The sequence below is a fragment of the Siphateles boraxobius genome, unplaced genomic scaffold, assembly GCF_051911475.1.
Source record: "Siphateles boraxobius isolate OS27281-9 unplaced genomic scaffold, OSU_SipBor_1 19, whole genome shotgun sequence".
Lineage (NCBI taxonomy): Eukaryota > Metazoa > Chordata > Actinopteri > Cypriniformes > Leuciscidae > Siphateles > Siphateles boraxobius.
Genome location: NW_027508799.1, coordinates 1,230,226 through 1,249,162, shown reverse-complemented (window position 1 = coordinate 1,249,162; position 18,937 = coordinate 1,230,226). Strand labels below are relative to the sequence as shown.

Below are 18,937 nucleotides of genomic sequence, written 5' to 3'. Positions count from 1 at the left end.
AGATACCAACCAAAAAAACGCCAGGCCCCACAACCACCAAAGCCTGCGGGCCCAGCTCGCCCTCCCCCTCCTCCTGTGAGAGCTCTTCGGCCTCAAATGGTAAATTAGCTCAAATGGTAGAGCGCTTGCTTAGCATGCGAGAGGTAGCGGGATTGATGGCTGCATTCTCCAGGGCTGTCCATCCTTTTTACGCCCCCCCTTCATGGGGCACTACCTAGATGAGCTCTTGCGGCTCAGTGCTGCCGAAAAAGTTTTTTTGAACGAGGTACTGCACACATTCCTGGAAAAGCAGGTCCCACAGAGATTTGAACTCGGATCGCTGGATTCAGAGCCAAGAGTGCTAACCATTACACCATGGAACCTTGGCGTGTGTCAACTTTTCCCATGAGCAGCAGAGATTTAAGTCATTGAGTCCAGAAGCACGATAGCAAGGAGAAAATGAAGCCTTTGCTTTATAAGCCCATGTTTCCCCGATTCCGACTCGGTTTGAGAGTTCCAATTTCACCGCCACGTCAGCAGTTGCGCATCACCTCTGTTTTTTCCCTCCCTTCCACAAAGAACCTAAAAAGGTTCCACCGAGATTTGAACTCGGATCGCTGGAGTCAAAGCGCAATTTTTTGATTAAATCTACAATTAAAAGGTAGCCAGTGCAAAGTTGCCAGCACAGAGGAAATGCGGCCTGTTTTTTTGTGGTCATTGGAAATCACGCTGCAGCACCTGCACACGTGCTAGGGATCGCGCCTCGTCTTTGTCTTTGAGAGCGATGGACACCTTCTCTCCATCATTGAGGGGAATTAGCTCAAATGGTAGAGCGCTCGCTTAGCATGCGAGAGGTAGCGGGATTGATGCCTGCATTCTCCAGTGCTGTCCATCCTTTTTACGCCCCCCTTCAAGGGGCACTACCTAGATGAGCTCTTGCGGCTCAGTGCTGCCGAAAATGTTTTTTCGAACGAGGTACTGCACACATTCCTGGCAAATGCAGGTCCCACCGAGATTTGAACTCGGATCGCTGGATTCAAAGCCCAGAGTGCTAACCATTACACCATGGAACAAACACAACCTGATAGCTGGCTGTCTGAAAGGCAGATAGCGATGAGGCTAGGTGGAATCAGGTAGATAAGAGCTGGCGTTTGGTCAATAGACCGCCTCGACTAAGAGAGGCGGACGTGGTTCTTCTGCCGAAACCCGTGATTGAACCAGGGACCCTTAGATCTTCAGTCTAACGCTCTCCCAACTGAGCTATTTCGGCCAAGTACTTGTGCGTCTTTGTCTTTGAGAGCGATGGACACCTCTTCTCCATCATCGAGGGGAATTAGCTCAAATGGTAGAGCGCTCGCTTAGCATGCGATAGGTAGCGGGATCGATGCCTGCATTCTCCAGTGCTGTCCATCCTTTTTACGCCCCCCTACAAGGGGCACTACCTAGATGAGCTCTTGCGGCTCAGTGCTGCCGAAAAAGTTTTTTCGAACGAGGTACTGCACACATTCCTGGCAAAAGCAGGTCCCACCGAGATTTGAACTCGGATCGCTGGATTCAGAGCCCAGAGTGCAAACCATTACACCGTGGAACCTTGGCGTGTGTCAACTTTTCCCATGAGCAGCAGAGATTTAAGTCATTGAGTCCAAAAGCACAATAGCAAGGAGCAAATGAAGCCTTTGCTCTTTAAGCCCATGTTTCCCCCAGTTCCGACTCTGTTTGAGAGTGCCAATTTCACTGCCACGTCAGCAGTTGCGCATCACCTCTGTTTTTTCCCACCCTTCCGCAAAGAACCTGAAAAGGTTCTACCGAGATTGGAACTTGGATCGCTGGATTCAAAGCCCAAAGTGCTAACCATTACACCGTGGAACCAACACTTCTTGATAGCTGGCTGTCTGAGAGGCAGATAGCGATGAGGCTAGGTGGAATCAGGTAGACTAAAAGAGGCGGACGTGGTTCCTCTGCCGAAACCCGGGATATAAATATCCTGGTTGCCCTAATCAGGCTGAAGAGATTAAAAGCAAAGCCTAATAATGGGCTCGTCCGGGATTTGAACCCGGGACCTCTCGCACCCTAAGCGAGAATCATACCCCTAGACCAACGAGCCGAAACATTCATCCTCCTTGCTGCTGCCGGGCCGGAAACATTTCAGCTTCCATGGCTTAAAGCGCAATTTTTTGATTAAATCTACAATTAAAAGGTAGCCGGTGCAAAGTTTCCAGCACAGAGGAAATGCGGCCTCTTTTTTTGTGGTCATTGGAAATCACGCTGCAGGACCTGCACACGAATAATGAGAAGCTTACTTACAGGAGCCTGGTCTGCCACACTGGACCCAGTTGATGTTGCAGGAGCAGAGGCAGCACTTGGCTGGACAGAAGGCTGTGGAGGAGACTGCAGAGGAGGCTGAGCAGGGCGCAGAGGAGGAGACTGCAGAGGAGGCTGGGCAGGGCGCAGAGGAGGAGACTGCAGAGGAGGCTGGGCAGGGCGCAGAGGAGGAGACTGCAGAGGAGGCTGGGCAGGGCGCAGAGGAGGAGACTGCAGAGGAGGCTGGGCAGGGCACTGCAGTCCTGTGGGTGGCTGTAGTGAGGATGGTCCTGGTGCAGAGGGACAGGGGTTGAAGACCTTGCTGGAAAGATGGGAGTTGCTCTTTCCAGTGGACAGGAAGCTCTGCAGGCGACTGGTACACCTGGCCAGGGGTCCACAATGCTGGAGGAGCAGGATAAGGGGCAGGAGCAGGGGCAGTAGCACGAGCCGGGGCAGGAGCAGGGCCTCTCGAGCCTGCAGTGGCTGGAGAAAAAAGAAAAAACTTACCCAATTACAGGGTTTGGCTGGAGACAAAATCTTTTGTGCCAGCTGTGAAGCAAATAAATGCTTCCCCCGCGCCAACAGGGCCTTCACATTGGTCGCCAGCAGTGGCCTGTTCTTAGTGGCAGTAGGTGGAGGAGGAACAGACACAGTGGCAGTGGGCACAGCAGCAGTGAGGACAGATGCAACGGGCACAGTGGTGGTGGGCACGTGGGCTAGAGCCTGCCTCTTCAGCACGTATGCTTTGAAAAGGGCCATATTGGTGTTAGGCCTGGCCTTTGCCTTCTTCAGGTAGGTGATGAGAGCCTGGGCCTCCTTGCTTGGGTCCTCATACACCTCCTTCATTGACCTACCCTTAAAATCCCCAAACTCCACCATCAGACATCCAGAGTCTCCTGTCCTCTGGGCCTCCTGCAGCATGACCTGTTTTTTTCTGATACACCTCTACAGCCTCGCCTACCTCCCTGATCTGCGAGGTGTATCTGAGGAACAGGTGTTTGTTGTCCGACAGCGGGTTGTCCCTCTCCTCCTCCCCCAAAACGCTGCTGACCAGATAGCAGGCATACCCCAATGAGTTCTCCAGCAGCCACAGGAACCTCTGAGCCTGGTGTTTCCCAAACTGGATCTTGCAGTGAGCCAGAACCAGGAACTGGTCTCCAGGATTCCCTCCATTCTGCCTCAAAAAGGCAGTGGCCTCAGCCAGGACCTCCTCCTTACACCTGGCCCTCCCTGCCAACACGATCTTCCTCCTATTGGTCTCCTCAGTTGGCCCCATAAGGAGTCGACCCTCAGAGGTTCTTCGTAAAACCGGGTATGCATACATAATCTGAAAGGACACAGGCATAAACAGAATGTTACATAGCTGTCATATTCCAACTGAAAGTATTTTGCTACAGCATTTGTTTTTTATGTAATTAATTATTATAATATTATAATAATTAATGATTATTATTATTATTATTATGAGCATAAGCATTATTGTTTTTTATACAACTGTGAATCACTTTGAATTGCCTTGTGTACAAATTGTAAATAGTGTGATGAACTTATTAATAAGAAAATAAATAACACTTCTTGGTACAATCTTGCTGGTATCATGCCATGCTTAAATCGTTTTGTTTTGTTTAGCTTTTGTGGCAGAGATTACTAAGAAACACCAAATATTACATAAAGGCGTTTATGACAATTCATAATAATATGATCATCAAACAGATCTAAAACTTAAAATGGTATATCAAATCGTTTTGGTATATCTTTTATAACATAGTTGAGAATCATTTGTTGAAACAAAAAAACACTTGTTTTTGCCTATTCATGTCTTTTTAACCCTTCGGAGTCTTGGGCTATTTTGGACGTTTTTGAGTACTTTTATTTTTTTTAAATTTTGCAACATAAACAAATGTTTACCATACCAATGTTTGGTATAATTTTTTTCAGCACAACATCACCTATATGACCAGAGAATTAGTTGTTCACTTTGATGTACTGTATCAACATACTGGACCCAAAATCGCACAAAAAACACAAAATCCGAATAGAAAAATTATAGCTTTTCTACTACAAAAAACACAAACATGCTCAATGAAGCATTTTAAAAGGTTTAAAATGTAAACACAAGTTGTAAATGTCAACATATATAGGTACAATTCAGATATAATCAACCTATATACAAAAAAAATATGATTTACAAAAAAAAGCGGGTGTAGCCATAGGCTTTTTTTCTTTCTTATTAGCTCAGCCACTTTTTAAAAAAATGTTGTGCACACAATTATTCAGAGAGCTATATTTAAGGCCTTGCATTCCCAGAGTATGAGGGTTCGCAAATAGTGCAAAAACAACATAAAAAAAATGTAAAATTGAGATAAAATTAAACTAAATGCAGCAAAAAGCAGGTGTGGCAATAGGCGTTTTTTCTTTTCTTTTTTGCTTAGAAACTCTACAAAACACTTCATGTACAATTACACAGATATCTACATTACAGGGCTTTCATTCCTTGAGTAAGAGGGGTTCCTCAATAGTGCAAATATACCATACAAAAGGTAAAATGAACACAAAATCAAATTATACATACAACTATTTACAACAAATATCAGGTGTTTTTTTTATTTTTTATCTGTGCCTCTCCTCAAAACAGTTTATCTAAATCTACTCCTACACTACTCCTAAACTACTCCTAAACTACTCCTAAACTACTCCTAAACTACCTAAACTATCTACACTACTCCTAAACTATCTACACTACTCCTAAACTATCTACACTACTCCTAAACTATCTACACTACTCCTAAACTATCTACACTACTCCTAAACTACTCTCAAAATCTACTCAAACTCTTCCAAAAACTAGCAATAATCTCTCTCTATATATATAACGTATATATGTCTCTCTTTGTCAACTCCGTAAATCCTCTGCCTTTCAATTTTGCTTCTTAGCTCAGTTGGCTCCTCCTCCATTCCCTAAAATGTGCAGCCTGAATAGCAGAGTCAGCAGATTCACACATTTTTCTCCGTTTTGTTTTATGACAAAAACCGACAAAGTTATTAGAATAAATGCAACGCCTGTCGCATCACATCTGGCGTTCTTTTACGAACGCGTCAGTATTTTTTTATATAAAGTTTAAATATTTCCGTTTTTACTTGGTCTATCAACACAAAACAAAAAGTAAAATAGAATTTAAAGCCAGCACTTTCGACAGAAGTGGACGGCAGCGCTCAACGTGACTTTGTTTTTATGCTTCGACGTCTTAAACTGGTCATGTAACTTGATCACGCCGGCGTGATCGGCGACCCCGAAGAGTTAAATATGTATAACATAGTATTTAAAAAGATAACATAAATATGTATACTGGTGTATAACATAGTATAGTATAACATATATGAATTAAACTTTTTTTTTTAAAGGTTTTAGTAAAAATCTTCTTGTGCTCAAAATAATGTAATGAATGACAAAAATGAGGATGGAGGAATCGAATGAAAGCTTTTTTATACATTGGAATACTTGATCACTCGAGCGTCACTTCATAGCGTCATCAGCAGCGCTCAAAGTATCTGCCCTCATGTTGTTGCAGTTTGTTTATTTAAGAAATTCATAATAAATAATAATAAAGCAAGATACCCTGTTGAAATATGTGTAATGTGTGGTTTATATAAACTGCAAAGGTAAAGTATACTTTAAAACAGATTGTGACCGATGTGAAGGGGGAGGAGAATGTATACGTGCGTCACGTTTAGTCAATAAAACACTTCCGCATAGGATACACCTGTGTATCCTCGCTCATGACTCCTCTGAAAGCCTCCTCACTCCTCGATCCTCGCCTCCTCGCGGTGCAATTAGAGAATTGAGATGTCCTTCAAGATGGCTGAGCTCGATCGGTTTCCGGGTCATAGGATGGAGGACAGAGGAACGAGGAGACGAGGAGGGATATTGAGAAGCACCCTATGTTTCCCCAATTCCGACTCGGTTTGAGAGTGCCAATTTCACCGCCACGTCAGCAGTTGCGCATCACCTCTGTTCTTTCCCTCCCTTCCGCGAAGAACCTAAAAAGGTTCTACCGAGATTTGAACTCGGATCGCTGGATTCAAAGCCCAGAGTGCTAACCATTACACCATGGAACCAACACACCCTCCCAGCTGTCTGTCTGAGAGGCAGATAGCGATGAGGCTAGGTGGAATCAGGTAGCCTAAAGGAGGCGGTCGTGGTTCCTCTGCCGAAACCCGAGATTGAACCAGTGTAGGGTCTGGACCAATCAGACACACACTAATTATTCATATTCACTATATTTAATGAATATAAAGGTCTATGAAACTCTCCCCCAAAACTAACCTCACAAATGAAGTTACTTTGTCAGCCGGGTGTCCGGTTACAGAACACTTTAAGACTGATAACAGACTTTACGACCTCAAAGGAATGTGGCCACATGCGCCACATGCTTAAGAGAGAGAGACCATCTTTAATTAAATAAACTTTGCGGTGTTACTCTGATCTATGAAGGAACATGCCTCACAGAAACTGTGATGATTTACTGTCTCGTGTACTATTAGGTATACCAACATGGTATGTTTGATTGGGGTGTATGTGGTTGAACAACCACCCAACGGTCAATATAACCTCACCTGTATCATGCTTCCTAGCAAATTAATCCTCATTTAATGACACACACTTTGATGTACATCACCTTCTCTTAGAATGCAATGTGAATTTGTTATGTCTATTTGAGCTTGAATGAACAGTCTAAGCATGCTGGGGACAAAGACCATAAATCAACTAAGAGCCGCTTCCCCTCTCGGACATGTCACCTTACTCATAGGTCCATTCAAACCTTAGGGGTTGGTTCTTTCTCAAGGTATATCAGAGGCAGGCAACAGTGACCGCCCTCTCTTAGTTTTTTCATCCAGCCGCAACACTGTTCTGGTGAGACTGGGGAGCCCCCTCCCCCTCCACGGGGGCCCCAAGGGCCCAGCAGGCCTCGATTCCAACCAGAGGTGGGCTCGGGCAGGAGAGAGAAGACTCTCTCACAAAGAACCAAGGACAATCTTAGGAGTTTTGGAACAAAGACTCCAACCAACAACGACTCCAATCACCCATCCTTTTGACTTCCTCACTTCCAATCATGCGTTCCTGGAGAAAGAGAACGCTCAACCAACTTCCACTTGACGCTGCCGGAACCATCAACGACTTCAATTTTCAACAACTTCAAGAATTGTTCCCATTACAAATGCAAGTATTCAATTCAATGAAATGTGAAAATGAAATTCTGATGGTTCTTCTCATAGACCCTCTTCCGGTTTCCAATTTCATCCTATCACTAACCTATTTATGTATTCATGTGTGTATGTTGTTTTGTTTATTTATATTCATATAAATATCTATATTTTGTTAATAAAACTTGTACATAATATGTATTTGGTTCTGTTTTGTTTGCAATACAAGTCACTTTACGATCACGGTTTTTGCTACTGGCTCAAAGTACTGTACAGACGAAGAAATAATTATTCTTCGGTGGCCATGGAAGATACCCTTTATTAGAATAAATTAATAATCAAAATAGTTCGTTGGAAGAACTGATTAATTGATTGTAATATTAATTCAGCCACATCAAGTTAATCCAATTAACTGACCCAAATATTTATAATTAATAATAACAAGATATTATTGATTATTAATATTTCCAAAAAGCTGAGTTCCTTACACCAGGGACCTTTAGATATTCAGTCTAACACTCTCCCAACTGAGCTATTTCGGCCAGGTACCTGTGCTGTTTAGCCTGGCAAATGAAGGTCCCACCGAGATTTGAATTCGGATCACTGGATTCAGAGCCCAGAGTGCTAACCCTTACACCATGGAACCTCGGCGTGTGTCAACTTTTCCCATGTGGTGCAGAGATTTAAGTCATTCAGTCCAGAAGCGCGATAGTAAAGAGCAAAAGAAGCCTTTGCTTTTTAAGCCCATGTTTCCCCAATTCCGACTCGGTTTGAGAGTGCCAATTTCACCGCCACGTCAGCAGTTGCGCATCACCTCTGTTTTTCCCCTCCCTTCCGCAAAGATCCTAATAAGGTTCCACCGAGATTTTAACTCGGATCGCTGGATTCAAAGCCCAGAGTGCTAACCATTACACCATGGAACCAAAACACCCTGCTAACTGGCTGTCTGAGAGGTGAAATCAGGTAGACTAAAAGAGGCGGAGGTTGTTCCTCTGTCGAAACCCGGGATTGAACTAGGGACCTTTAAATCTTCAGTCTAACGCTCCCCCAACTGAGCTATTTCGGCCAGGTACTTGTGTGGTTTAGCCAGCATGGATGTATGGGAGACCGCCCGTCATTTTCGAGAAGAGCAGAGCGAAGGTCACAGAGAGAAAATGAGTGGCCCGTACGGGGATCGAACTCGCGACCTTGGCGTTATTAGCACCACGCTCTAACCAACTGAGCTAACCGGCCTCTCTCTGGCACATTTTATCCCCAATTGCTCAGAGATATCCTGGTTGCCCTAATCAGGCTGAAGAGATTAACAGCAAAGCCTAATAATGGGCTCGTCCGGGATTTGAACCCGGGACCTCTCGCACCCTAAGCGAGAATCATACCCCTAGACCAACGAGCCGAAATATACATCCTCCCTGCTGCTGTCGGGCCGCAAACATTTCAGCTTCCATGGCTTAAAGCGCAATTTTTTGATTAAATCAACAATTAAAAGGTAGCCAGTGCAAAGTTTCCAGCACAGAGGAAATGGGGCCTCTTTTTTTGTGGTCATTGGAAATCACGCTGCAGGACCTGCACACGAATAATGAGAAGCTTACTTACAGGAGCCTGGTCTGCAACACTGGACCCAGTTGATGTTGCAGGAGCAGAGGCAGCACTTGGCTGGACAGAAGGCTGTGGAGGAGACTGCAGAGGAGGCTGAGCAGGGCGCAGAGGAGGAGACTGCAGAGGAGGCTGGGCAGGGCGCAGAGGAGGAGACTGCAGAGGAGGCTGGGCAGGGCGCAGAGGAGGAGACTGCAGAGGAGACTGGGCAGGGTGCAGAGGAGGAGACTGCAAGGAGGCTGGGCAGGGCGCTGCAGTCCTGTGGGTGGCTGTAGTGAGGATGGTCTTGGTGCAGAGGGACAGGGGTTGAAAGCCTTGCTGGAAAGATGGGAGTTGCTCTTTCCAGTGGACAGGAAGCTCTGCAGGCGACTGGGACACCTGGCCAGGGGTCCATAATGCTGGAGGAGCAGGATAAGGGGCAGGAGCAGGGGCAGTAGCACGAGCCGGGGTAGGAGCAGGGCCTCTCGAGCCTGCAGTGGCTGGAGAAAAAAGAAAAAACTTACCCACTTACAGGGTTTGGCTGGAGACAAAATCTTTTGTGCCAGCTGTGAAGCAAATAAATGCTTCCCCCGCGCCAACAGGGCCTTCACATTGGTTGCCAGCAGTGGGCTGTTCTTAGTGGCAGTAGGTGGAGGAGGAACAGACACAGTGGCAGTGGGCACAGCAGCAGTGAGGACAGATGCAGTGGGCACAGTGGCGGTGGGCACGTGGGCTGGAGCTTGCCTCTTCAGCACGTATGCTTTGAAAAGGGCCATATTGGTGTTAGGCCCGGCCTTTGCCTTCTTCAGGTAGGTGATGAGAGCCTGGGCCTCCTTGCTTGGGTCCTCATACACCTCCTTTATTGACCTACCCTTAAAATCCCCAAACTCCACCATCAGACACCAAGAGTCTCCTGTCCTATGGGCATCCTGCAGCATGGCCTGTTTTTTTTCTGATACACCTCTACAGCCTCGCCTACCTCCCTGATCTGCGAGGTGTATCTGAGGAACAGGTGTTTGTTGTCCGACAGCGGGTTGTCCCTCTCCTCCTCCCCCAAAATGCTGCTGACCAGATAGCAGAAATACCACAGTGAGTTCTTCAGCAGCCACAGGAACCTCTGACCCTGGTGTTTCCCAAACTGGATCTTGCAGTGAGCCAGAACCAGGAACTGGTCTCCAGGATTCCCTCCATTCTGCCTCACAAAGGCAGTGGCCTCAGCCAGGACCTCCTCTTTACACCTGGCCCTCCCTGCCAACACGATCTTCCTCCTATTGGCCTCCTCAGTTGGCCCCATAAGGAGTCGACCCTCAGAGGTTCTTTGTAAAACCGGGTATGCATACATAATCTGAAAGGACACAGGCATAAACAGAACGTTACATAGCTGTCATATTCCAACTGAAAGTATTTTACTACAGCATTTTTTTATGTAATTAATTATTATAATATTATAATAATTAATGATTATTATTATTATGAGCATAAGCATTATTGATTTTTATACAACTGTGAATCACTTTGAATTGCCTTGTGTACAAATTGTAAATAGTGTGATGAACTAATTAATAAGAAAATAAATAACACTTCTTGGTACAATCTTGCTGGTATCATGCCATGCTTAAATCGTTTTGTTTTGTTTAGCTTTTGTGGCAGAGATTACTAAGAAACACCAAATATAACATAAAGGCGTTTATGACAATTCATAATAATATGATCATCAAACAGATCTAAAACTTAAAATGGTATATCAAATCGTTTTGGTATATCTTTTATAACATAGTTGAGAATCATTTGTTGAAACAAAAAAACACTTGTTTTTGCCTATTCATGTCTTTTTAAATATGTATAACATAGTATTTAAAAAGATAACATAAATATGTATACTGGTGTATAACATAGTATAGTATAACATATATGAATTAAACTTTTTTTTTAAAGGTTTTAGTAAAAATCTTCTTGTGCTCAAAATAATGTAATGAATGACACAAAAAAATACTAAATTAACAACAACAAAAAAATGGTTTAAGGAGGATATAGCTTAATTAGCGGTCGGCTAATTATCTTGACAGTAGTGGCATGTTTTTTACTGTATATCATGGTAAAGTTGCAGGTTCACATGTACAGAAGAAAACGTGTGCTATTACACGCTAGCTAGCTTTATTGGCATGTTTAATTGTCTAAAAACAAACACTGTTTATTAATAAATAATGATCGATTATACAGTCGTGAAGAATAGACTTACCTGTTGCAAAGATGACGATAATTACTACTGATGACGACTACTTCCTGCTCAGCTACTGTTCGGACGCTCTCGCTTACTGCTCCGCGCTTTGCTCTATCGCTTTTATATTTCTATAATTTATCTCCTTTTATCATCTAATTTTAACTTCAGCAAATCAGCACAGTGCTCAAACGCTTGGATTACTACAAAAAAAGCAGAATTATTTTATTCGACCAGCCTCCCCCTGAAAGCTTACATTCCGGGGAAGAGAAAACACAACTGCCTACATTCATAAGGATAAGAAAATGCCTCCTCTGGAATCTACTTGCTGCTCCAACTGCCACAGACTTTTACAAAGGATTGCAATTCTTGAAACAAAGTTAATTGCGGGACCACCAAACCAGACGGAACACACAACAGAGCTTCGTCATGGACGTCCTCAGCATACAGCCGGTGAGTCCCATGAATCTAGTGCTTCTCGACAGGCCATACTGAGTGTAGAGAAACAAGCCGATCGTTTTACTAATCGATGGCACAAACAGGGTGCGAGACCCAAAGGCACTCGAGACATCAGATTGTCACGAGCATCACATATTACTGCAGTAGCATCCTCTACCCCAGATACGGCTCTGACAAGGACTGCAAACACTGGTCTCCTACCACCGCCTATACATCTTGAGAACAGATTTGAAGTATTAATGAATGAGGAATCCCCAAATTTGATGAATGTGATCGCACACAGACAGAATCAGCCAGTAGCTAACACTGATGCTAACTGGGGCTCAAGGTCGAGCAGACAGCGGCACTCAGCTCACAGTGCAGCCGAGCCCAGGACTCTGATAGTGGGCGACTCCGTAATCAGAAACATTAATAGCAGGGATACAACAACGTGCTGCCTTCCACAAGCAACAACTTCTGATGTAAACAGGGAACTTCAGAACATTCTGATGAAACATAAGACTGCAAATCGACTCATCATTCATGTGGGGAAGAATGATATTCATAAAGAGCAGTCGGAACTTCTTAAAAAGGATTTCAATGAACTTTTTGAAACACTTAAAAGACTGAAAGTTCAAACATTCATCAGTGGACCACTCCCAGCAAGAGGAACAAACAGGTTTTCACGGTTGCTTGGGCTTAATACATGGCTGCAAAAAACCTGCAATATAAAAGGAGTGAACTTTATTGACAACTTCAATCTTTTCTGGAGTCAGAGGCAACTGTTTCAACAGGATGGCCACCACCCAAACAAACTTGGTTCAAGAGTGCTAAAGGACAATATCTACTTCTCCCTCCGTCATCCTTCTGCAATGTGTGCCAATCCACTCAACCTGAATGGCACACACACACCTGGATACAGTATGAATGACCACAGGATTTCATTTCAGCACCTGAATGGACATGCGGTTGACACATCACACAAGGACAGTGATAACACCACTCAGCCACAACAACCTCTGCTCACGGACACAATCTCAGCTGAGCCCTGCCCACAGAGCTCACCACAGACAGACTGTGACATACCAGCACTGCTCCAAGATACAGCACCCATAGACGACTTTCTGGAAAACAGCCAGGGAAACCAGGACAGCATATTACAGCCTCCAATAACACCAGAGCAAAAATCCCTCTCACCGGAAACATTACCACTCTCTCCAGCATCTCCACTTCTGTGCTTCTCAGAGAAAATGGAACAACTGGTGCATGCTGGAACTAGACTATCCCACTCTTTTGCTGCGAGCCCCCAGATACCAACCAAAAAACGCCAGGCCCCACAACCACCAAAGCCTGCGGGCCCAGCTCGCCCTCCCCCTCCTCCTGTGAGAGCTCTTCGGCCTCTGCCACAGCGCCAGGGCCCACACCCTCCTCCAGCGGCTCGAGGTGAACCAAAAACAACTGATACCAGCTCTCAGTGATATGTGTCGGGTCCCCGCTATGATAACAATAACTTTCTCAAATGTTTACAGAACAAGCGGGAACCCAGTGTGCCTGTATCTTTTTCTATTGCTGTTCGATTACATGATAGAAAGTCTAAGGCCTTCAAAAGCCGTACAGCAAACCAATCTAATCTGGTGCCTATTACACGACATACCAAGATTGCTGTGGGGACAAAAAGTAAGACTGTTAAGTTAGCACTTTTAAACATCCGCTCACTTAAAAATAAATCACTTTTAGTCAACGACTTAATAACCACATACAACCTGGATTTTATGTTGCTAAATGAAACTTGGCTAGAAGAAAGTTGCAGTGCAACAGTCCTCAATGAAACAGCCCCTCCTAACTTTACTTTTATGAGTGTCTGCAGAGCTGTCAGAAGAGGCGGAGGTTTAGCTGCTCTTTATAAAGATGTCTATCAATGTAAGCAAATATCATTTGGGAATTACCCGTCTTTCGAGTATCTGGGTATTGTGTTAAAAGGTGCTCCACGCAATTTACTTATCATTGTTTACAGGCCTCCAAAATACTCTCCAGCTTTAGCTGAGAACTGAACAGAACTGTTATCAACAATTTCCTCAGAGTTTGACTGCTTTGCCATTGCTGGAGATTTTAACATTCACATAGATAATGCAGAAAACAATATGGCAAAAGAAATCAAAACTGTTTTAAAAACTTTTGATCTGACTCAGCATGTACATGGACCCACACATAATCGTGGACACACTCTAGATTTACTTATCAATAAGGGTCTAAACATTTCATCAATTGTTATTAAGGATGTAGCACTGTCTGATCATTTTTGTATTTTCTTTGATATATTGATCTCTCCTGCCATTGAAGCTAGATCTGTGTCTGTCAAGAAGAGATGCTTAAATGAGAACACTAGTGTACTATTTATGAAGGCTATATCTTTAACACCAAGCATATCTGCTGACTCTGTTGATTTTCTCCTTGATTCTTTTAACTCAAAAGTTAAGAGTGTAATTGATGATATTGCTCCTGTGAAAGTCAGGAAGAAGAGTGGCAGACAAAAAGCACCTTGGAGAAACTCAACAGCAGTGCAAAATATGAAAAGACAATGCAGAAAAGCAGAGCGCATGTGGCGGAAGACAAAACTTGTAGTCCATTATAACATCTACAAAGACAGCATCCATGCTTTCAATAAGGAACTAAGCAAAGCTAGACAGACTTTTTTCTCGAATATTATAAACAGCAATATAAACAACACACGCACTCTTTTTGCTACTGTAGAGAGACTGACAACCCCCCCAAGCCAGATTCCCAGTGAAATGCTCTCAGTGAGAAAGTGCAGTGAGTTTACTTCTTTCTTCTCTGAGAAAATCAATAATATCAGAAAGGTGATCAGCTCATCCTTGAGTTGCGCTGGGGTCAGGCAGATCAGACAACAGCACGAGAAAGTAGCCACTATGTCTGATTTCGAAGAAATTGATGGCAAAATTTTGGAAGCAACTAAAAACATCAACCTGCGCCCTTGACGCACTTCCCACATCTTTTTTCAAAAATGTGTTACACAGCTTAGAAGCAGATCTCCTGGAAGTGGTAAATGCCTCACTTCTCTCTGGGAGTTTTCCGACCTCCCTGAAAACTGCTGTCGTCAAGCCCCTCCTGAAAAAGAGCAATCTGGATAAGACCATATTAAACAACTATAGACCGATATCAAATCTTCCTTTCATAGGCAAGATCATTGAAAAAGTTGTCTTCAATCAGCTGAACAAATTCTTAAGCTCGAATGGATACTTTGACCATTTTCAATCTGGTTTCCGACCGCACCACAGTACAGATGCCGCGCTCATAAAGATAATAAATGATATTCGCTTAAATACTGATACAGGCAAATTATCAGTGCTGGTACTACTCGACCTCAGTGCTGCATTTGACACTGTCGATCACAAAATACTTCTTGACAGGCTGGAAAACTGGGTCGGGCTTTCTGGGATAGTCCTAAAATGGTTCAGGTCATACTTAGGAGGCAGAGGTTATTATGTGAGTATAGGAGACCATAAGTCTGAGTGGACATCCATGACATGCGGAGTCCCTCAAGGCTCAATTCTTGTGCCACTCCTATTGAACCTGTACATGCTCCCAATGAGCCAAATAATGAGAAAGAACCAAATGGCTTACCATAGCTATGCAGACGACACACAGCTCTACTTATCCCTATCGCCTAACGATTACAGCCCCATTGACTCCCTTTGCCAATGCATTGATGAAGTAAACAATTGGATGTGCCAAAACTTTCTTCAGTTAAACAAAGACAAAACTGAAGTCATTGCGTTTGGAAACAAAGATGAAGTTCTCAAGGTGAACGCATACCTTCAGTCTAGGGGTCAAACAACTAAAAATCAAGTCAGGAATCTGGGTGTGTCTCTAGAGTCAGACCTTAGTTTCAGTAGTCATGTCAAAGCAATAACTAAATCAGCATATTATCACCTGAAAAATATTGCAAGAATTAGATGCTTTGTTTCCAGTCAAGACTTAGAAAAACTTGTGCATGCTTTCATCACCAGTAGGGTGGATTATTGTAATGGACTTCTCACTGGCCTTCCCAAAAAGACCATAAGACAGTTGCAGCTCATACAGAACGCTGCTGCTAGGATTCTGAGCAGAACCAGAAAATATGAACACATCACACCAGTCCTCAGGTCTTTACACTGGCTGCCAGTTACATTTAGGATTGATTTTAAAGTATTATTACTGGTATATAAATCATTCAATGGCCTAAGACCTCAATACATTGCAGATATGCTCAGTGAATATAAACCCAACAGATCACTCAGATCATTAGGATCACATCGGCTAGAAATACCAAGGGTTCACTCTAAGCATGGCGAGTCTGCTTTTAGCTACTATGCCAGCCGCAGCTGGAACCAGCTTCCAGAAGAGATCAGATGTGCTCCTACAGTAGTCACATTCAAATCCAGACTCAAAACACATCTGTTTAACTGTGCATTTACTGAATGAGCACTGTGCCACTGTTCGTCCGACTGTTTGCACTGTATTTTATTTTATGTTTTAATTATTCTGATTTCATTTGATTATTTCTGTATTTTATCTTTTATTCCAAACTGTTTTAATTATTCTGATTTCTTTTGATTATTTTAATTTCTTCTATGTAAAGCACTTTGAATTACCATTGTGTATGAAATGTGCTATATAAATAAACTTGCCTTGCCTTGCCTTGCCTAATAATAGCGGTCGCCGATTGGTCAAAAGTAAGCCACAGGAGCAGAGCCAGGAGAGAAACGCGATTGGTCAAAAGTAAGCCACAGGAGAGAAAGGCGATTGGTCAAAAGTAAGCCACAGGAGAGAAACACGATTGGTCAAAAGTAAGCCACAGGAGAGAACGCGATTGGTCAAAAGTAAGCCACAGCAGAGAAACACGATTGGCTCACGTGGGCTTACTTTGGGCTTACTTTGGCTCAATCGGTAGGAAGCAGTAGGCGCAAGCGAGAGGTAGTGGGATCGATGCCTACATTCTCCAGTGCTGTCCATCCTTTTTACGCCCCCCTTCAAGGGGCACTACCTAGATGAGCTCTTGCGGCTCAGTGCTGCCGAAAATGTTTTTTCGAACGAGGTACTGCACACATTCCTGGCAAATGCAGGTCCCACCGAGATTTGAACTCGGATCTACAATTAAAAGGTAGCCAGTGATCGCGCCTCGTCTTTGTCTTTGAGAGCGATGGACACCTCCTCTCCATCATCGAGGGGAATTAGCTCAAATGGTAGAGCGCTCGCTTAGCATGCGAGAGGTAGCGGGATCGATGCCTGCATTCTCCAGTGCTGTCCATCCTTTTTACGCCCCCCTTCAAGAGGCACTACCTAGATGAGCTCTTGCGGCTCAGTGCTGCCGAAAAAGTTTTTTCGAACGAGGTACTGCACACATTCCTGGCAAAAGCAGGTCCCACCGAGATTTGAACTCGGATCGCTGGATTCAGAGCCCAGAGTGCTAACCATTACACCATGGAACCTTGGCGTGTGTCAACTTTTCCCATGAGCAGCAGAGATTTAAGTCATTGAGTCCAGAAGCACGATAGCAAGGAGCAATTGAAGCCTTTGATTTTTAAGCCCATGTTTCCCCAATTCCGACTCTGTTTGAGATTGCCAATTTCACTGCCACGTCAGCAGTTGCGCATCACCTCTGCTTTTTCGCACCCTTCCGCAAAGAACCTAAAAAGGTTCTACCGAGATTGGAACTTGGATCGCTGGATTCAAAGCCCAAAGTGCTAACCATTACACCATGGAACCAACACTTCCTGATAGCTGGCTGTCTGAGAGGCAGATAGCGATGAGGCTAGGTGGAATCAGGTAGACTAAAAGAGGCGGACGTGGTTCCTCTGCCGAAACCCGGGATATAAATATCCTGGTTGCCCTTATGAGGCTGAAGAGATTAAAAGCAAAGCCTAATAATGGGCTCGTCCAGGATTTGAACCCGGGACCTCTCGCACCCTAAGCGAGAATCATACCCCTATACCAATGAGCCGAAACATACATCCTCCCTGCTGCTGCCGAGCCGCAAACATTCCAGCTTGCATGGCTTAAAGCGCATTTTTTTTATTAAATCTACAATTAAAAGGTAGCCAGTGCAAAGTTTCCAGCACAGAGGAAATGCGGCCTCTTTTGTTGTGGTCATTGGAAATCACGCTGCAGCACCTGCATACGAATAATGAGAAGCTTACTTACAGGAGCCTGGTCTGCAACACTGGACCCAGTTGATGTTGCAGGAGCAGAGGCAGCACTTGGCTGGACAGAAGGCTGTGGAGGAGACTGCAGAGGAGGCTGAACAGGGCACAGAGGAGGAGACTGCAGAGGAGGCTGGGCAGGGCGCAGAGGAGGAGACTGCAGAGGAGGCTGGGCAGGGCCCAGAGGAGGAGACTGCAGAGGAGGCTGGGCAGGGCGCAGAGGAGGAGACTGCAGAGGAGGCTGGGCAGGGCGCTGCAGTCCTGTGGGTGGCTGTAGTGAGGATGGTCCTGGTGCAGAGGGACAGGGGTTGAAGGCCTTGCTGGAAAGATGGGAGTTGCTCTTTCCAGTGGACAGGAAGCTCTGCAGGCGACTGGGACACCTGGCCAGGGGTCCACATTGCTGGAGGAGCAGGACAAGGGGCAGGAGCAGGGGCAGTAGCACGAGCCGGGGCAGGAGCAGGGCCTCTCGAGCCTGCAGTGGCTGGAGCATAAAAAAACACAACAAAATTATCTTATTGTTTTAGACTTTCACTGCATGACTTTCTCAGCTCTGCTGGACAGCTACTGCGATTACAAGGTTTACTGCAAAGCATGTATGATTAGTTGAGAGATGACATGATGATTAAAAGATGGAAGGAAGCAGTGAAAATCATCCTTTTTTTTCATCCAAGCACCATTAGAAGAAATACAAGAAGAAAAAAAGATGGGATCAGCCAAGTTTGAAGCGAAGCAGACCAAACACTACAACAGCCACTTATTCCAAGGGGAGTGGGGGAAGTGTGAGATGACAAGAATGAGCTTTAGTCAGTGATTACGATAAAAAAAAAAAAAAACCTTTTACATACACCTTTAAATTATCTTTTTTCCTTTGAGGATGTTCACTTAAAGAGTGAATGTAGATTGACACCTGAGAAGTGCCATTCCTCTGTGTTGTGAAATAAAATAATATGTCATTTAAAAAATACTGTTTTGTTTTATTTGTAATTGTTTGTAAAATATTGTTTAAGATTTACATACCTTGAGGAAG

The 18,937-nt window shown here is 44.4% G+C and overlaps 8 non-coding genes across 8 annotated transcripts; all 8 read right to left on the bottom strand.

The window, feature by feature from the left end:
- Positions 1-980: 980 nt before the first annotated feature.
- On the bottom strand, positions 981-1,052 carry trnaq-uug (transfer RNA glutamine (anticodon UUG)). The gene has a single exon. It is a non-coding gene; the product is annotated as a tRNA-Gln (tRNA).
- A 124-nt stretch (positions 1,053-1,176) lies between these two features.
- On the bottom strand, positions 1,177-1,249 carry trnaf-gaa (transfer RNA phenylalanine (anticodon GAA)). The gene has a single exon. It is a non-coding gene; the product is annotated as a tRNA-Phe (tRNA).
- A 762-nt stretch (positions 1,250-2,011) lies between these two features.
- trnap-agg (transfer RNA proline (anticodon AGG)) lies at positions 2,012-2,083 on the bottom strand. The gene has a single exon. It is a non-coding gene; the product is annotated as a tRNA-Pro (tRNA).
- A 4,241-nt stretch (positions 2,084-6,324) lies between these two features.
- On the bottom strand, positions 6,325-6,396 carry trnaq-uug (transfer RNA glutamine (anticodon UUG)). Its single transcript has one exon. It is a non-coding gene; the product is annotated as a tRNA-Gln (tRNA).
- A 1,937-nt stretch (positions 6,397-8,333) lies between these two features.
- Positions 8,334-8,405, bottom strand: trnaq-uug (transfer RNA glutamine (anticodon UUG)). The gene has a single exon. It is a non-coding gene; the product is annotated as a tRNA-Gln (tRNA).
- A 236-nt stretch (positions 8,406-8,641) lies between these two features.
- trnai-aau (transfer RNA isoleucine (anticodon AAU)) lies at positions 8,642-8,715 on the bottom strand. Its single transcript has one exon. It is a non-coding gene; the product is annotated as a tRNA-Ile (tRNA).
- Positions 8,716-8,803: 88 nt separating this feature from the next.
- Positions 8,804-8,875, bottom strand: trnap-agg (transfer RNA proline (anticodon AGG)). Its single transcript has one exon. It is a non-coding gene; the product is annotated as a tRNA-Pro (tRNA).
- An 8,252-nt stretch (positions 8,876-17,127) lies between these two features.
- trnaq-cug (transfer RNA glutamine (anticodon CUG)) lies at positions 17,128-17,199 on the bottom strand. The gene has a single exon. It is a non-coding gene; the product is annotated as a tRNA-Gln (tRNA).
- Between the last annotated feature and the right edge of the window lie 1,738 nt (positions 17,200-18,937).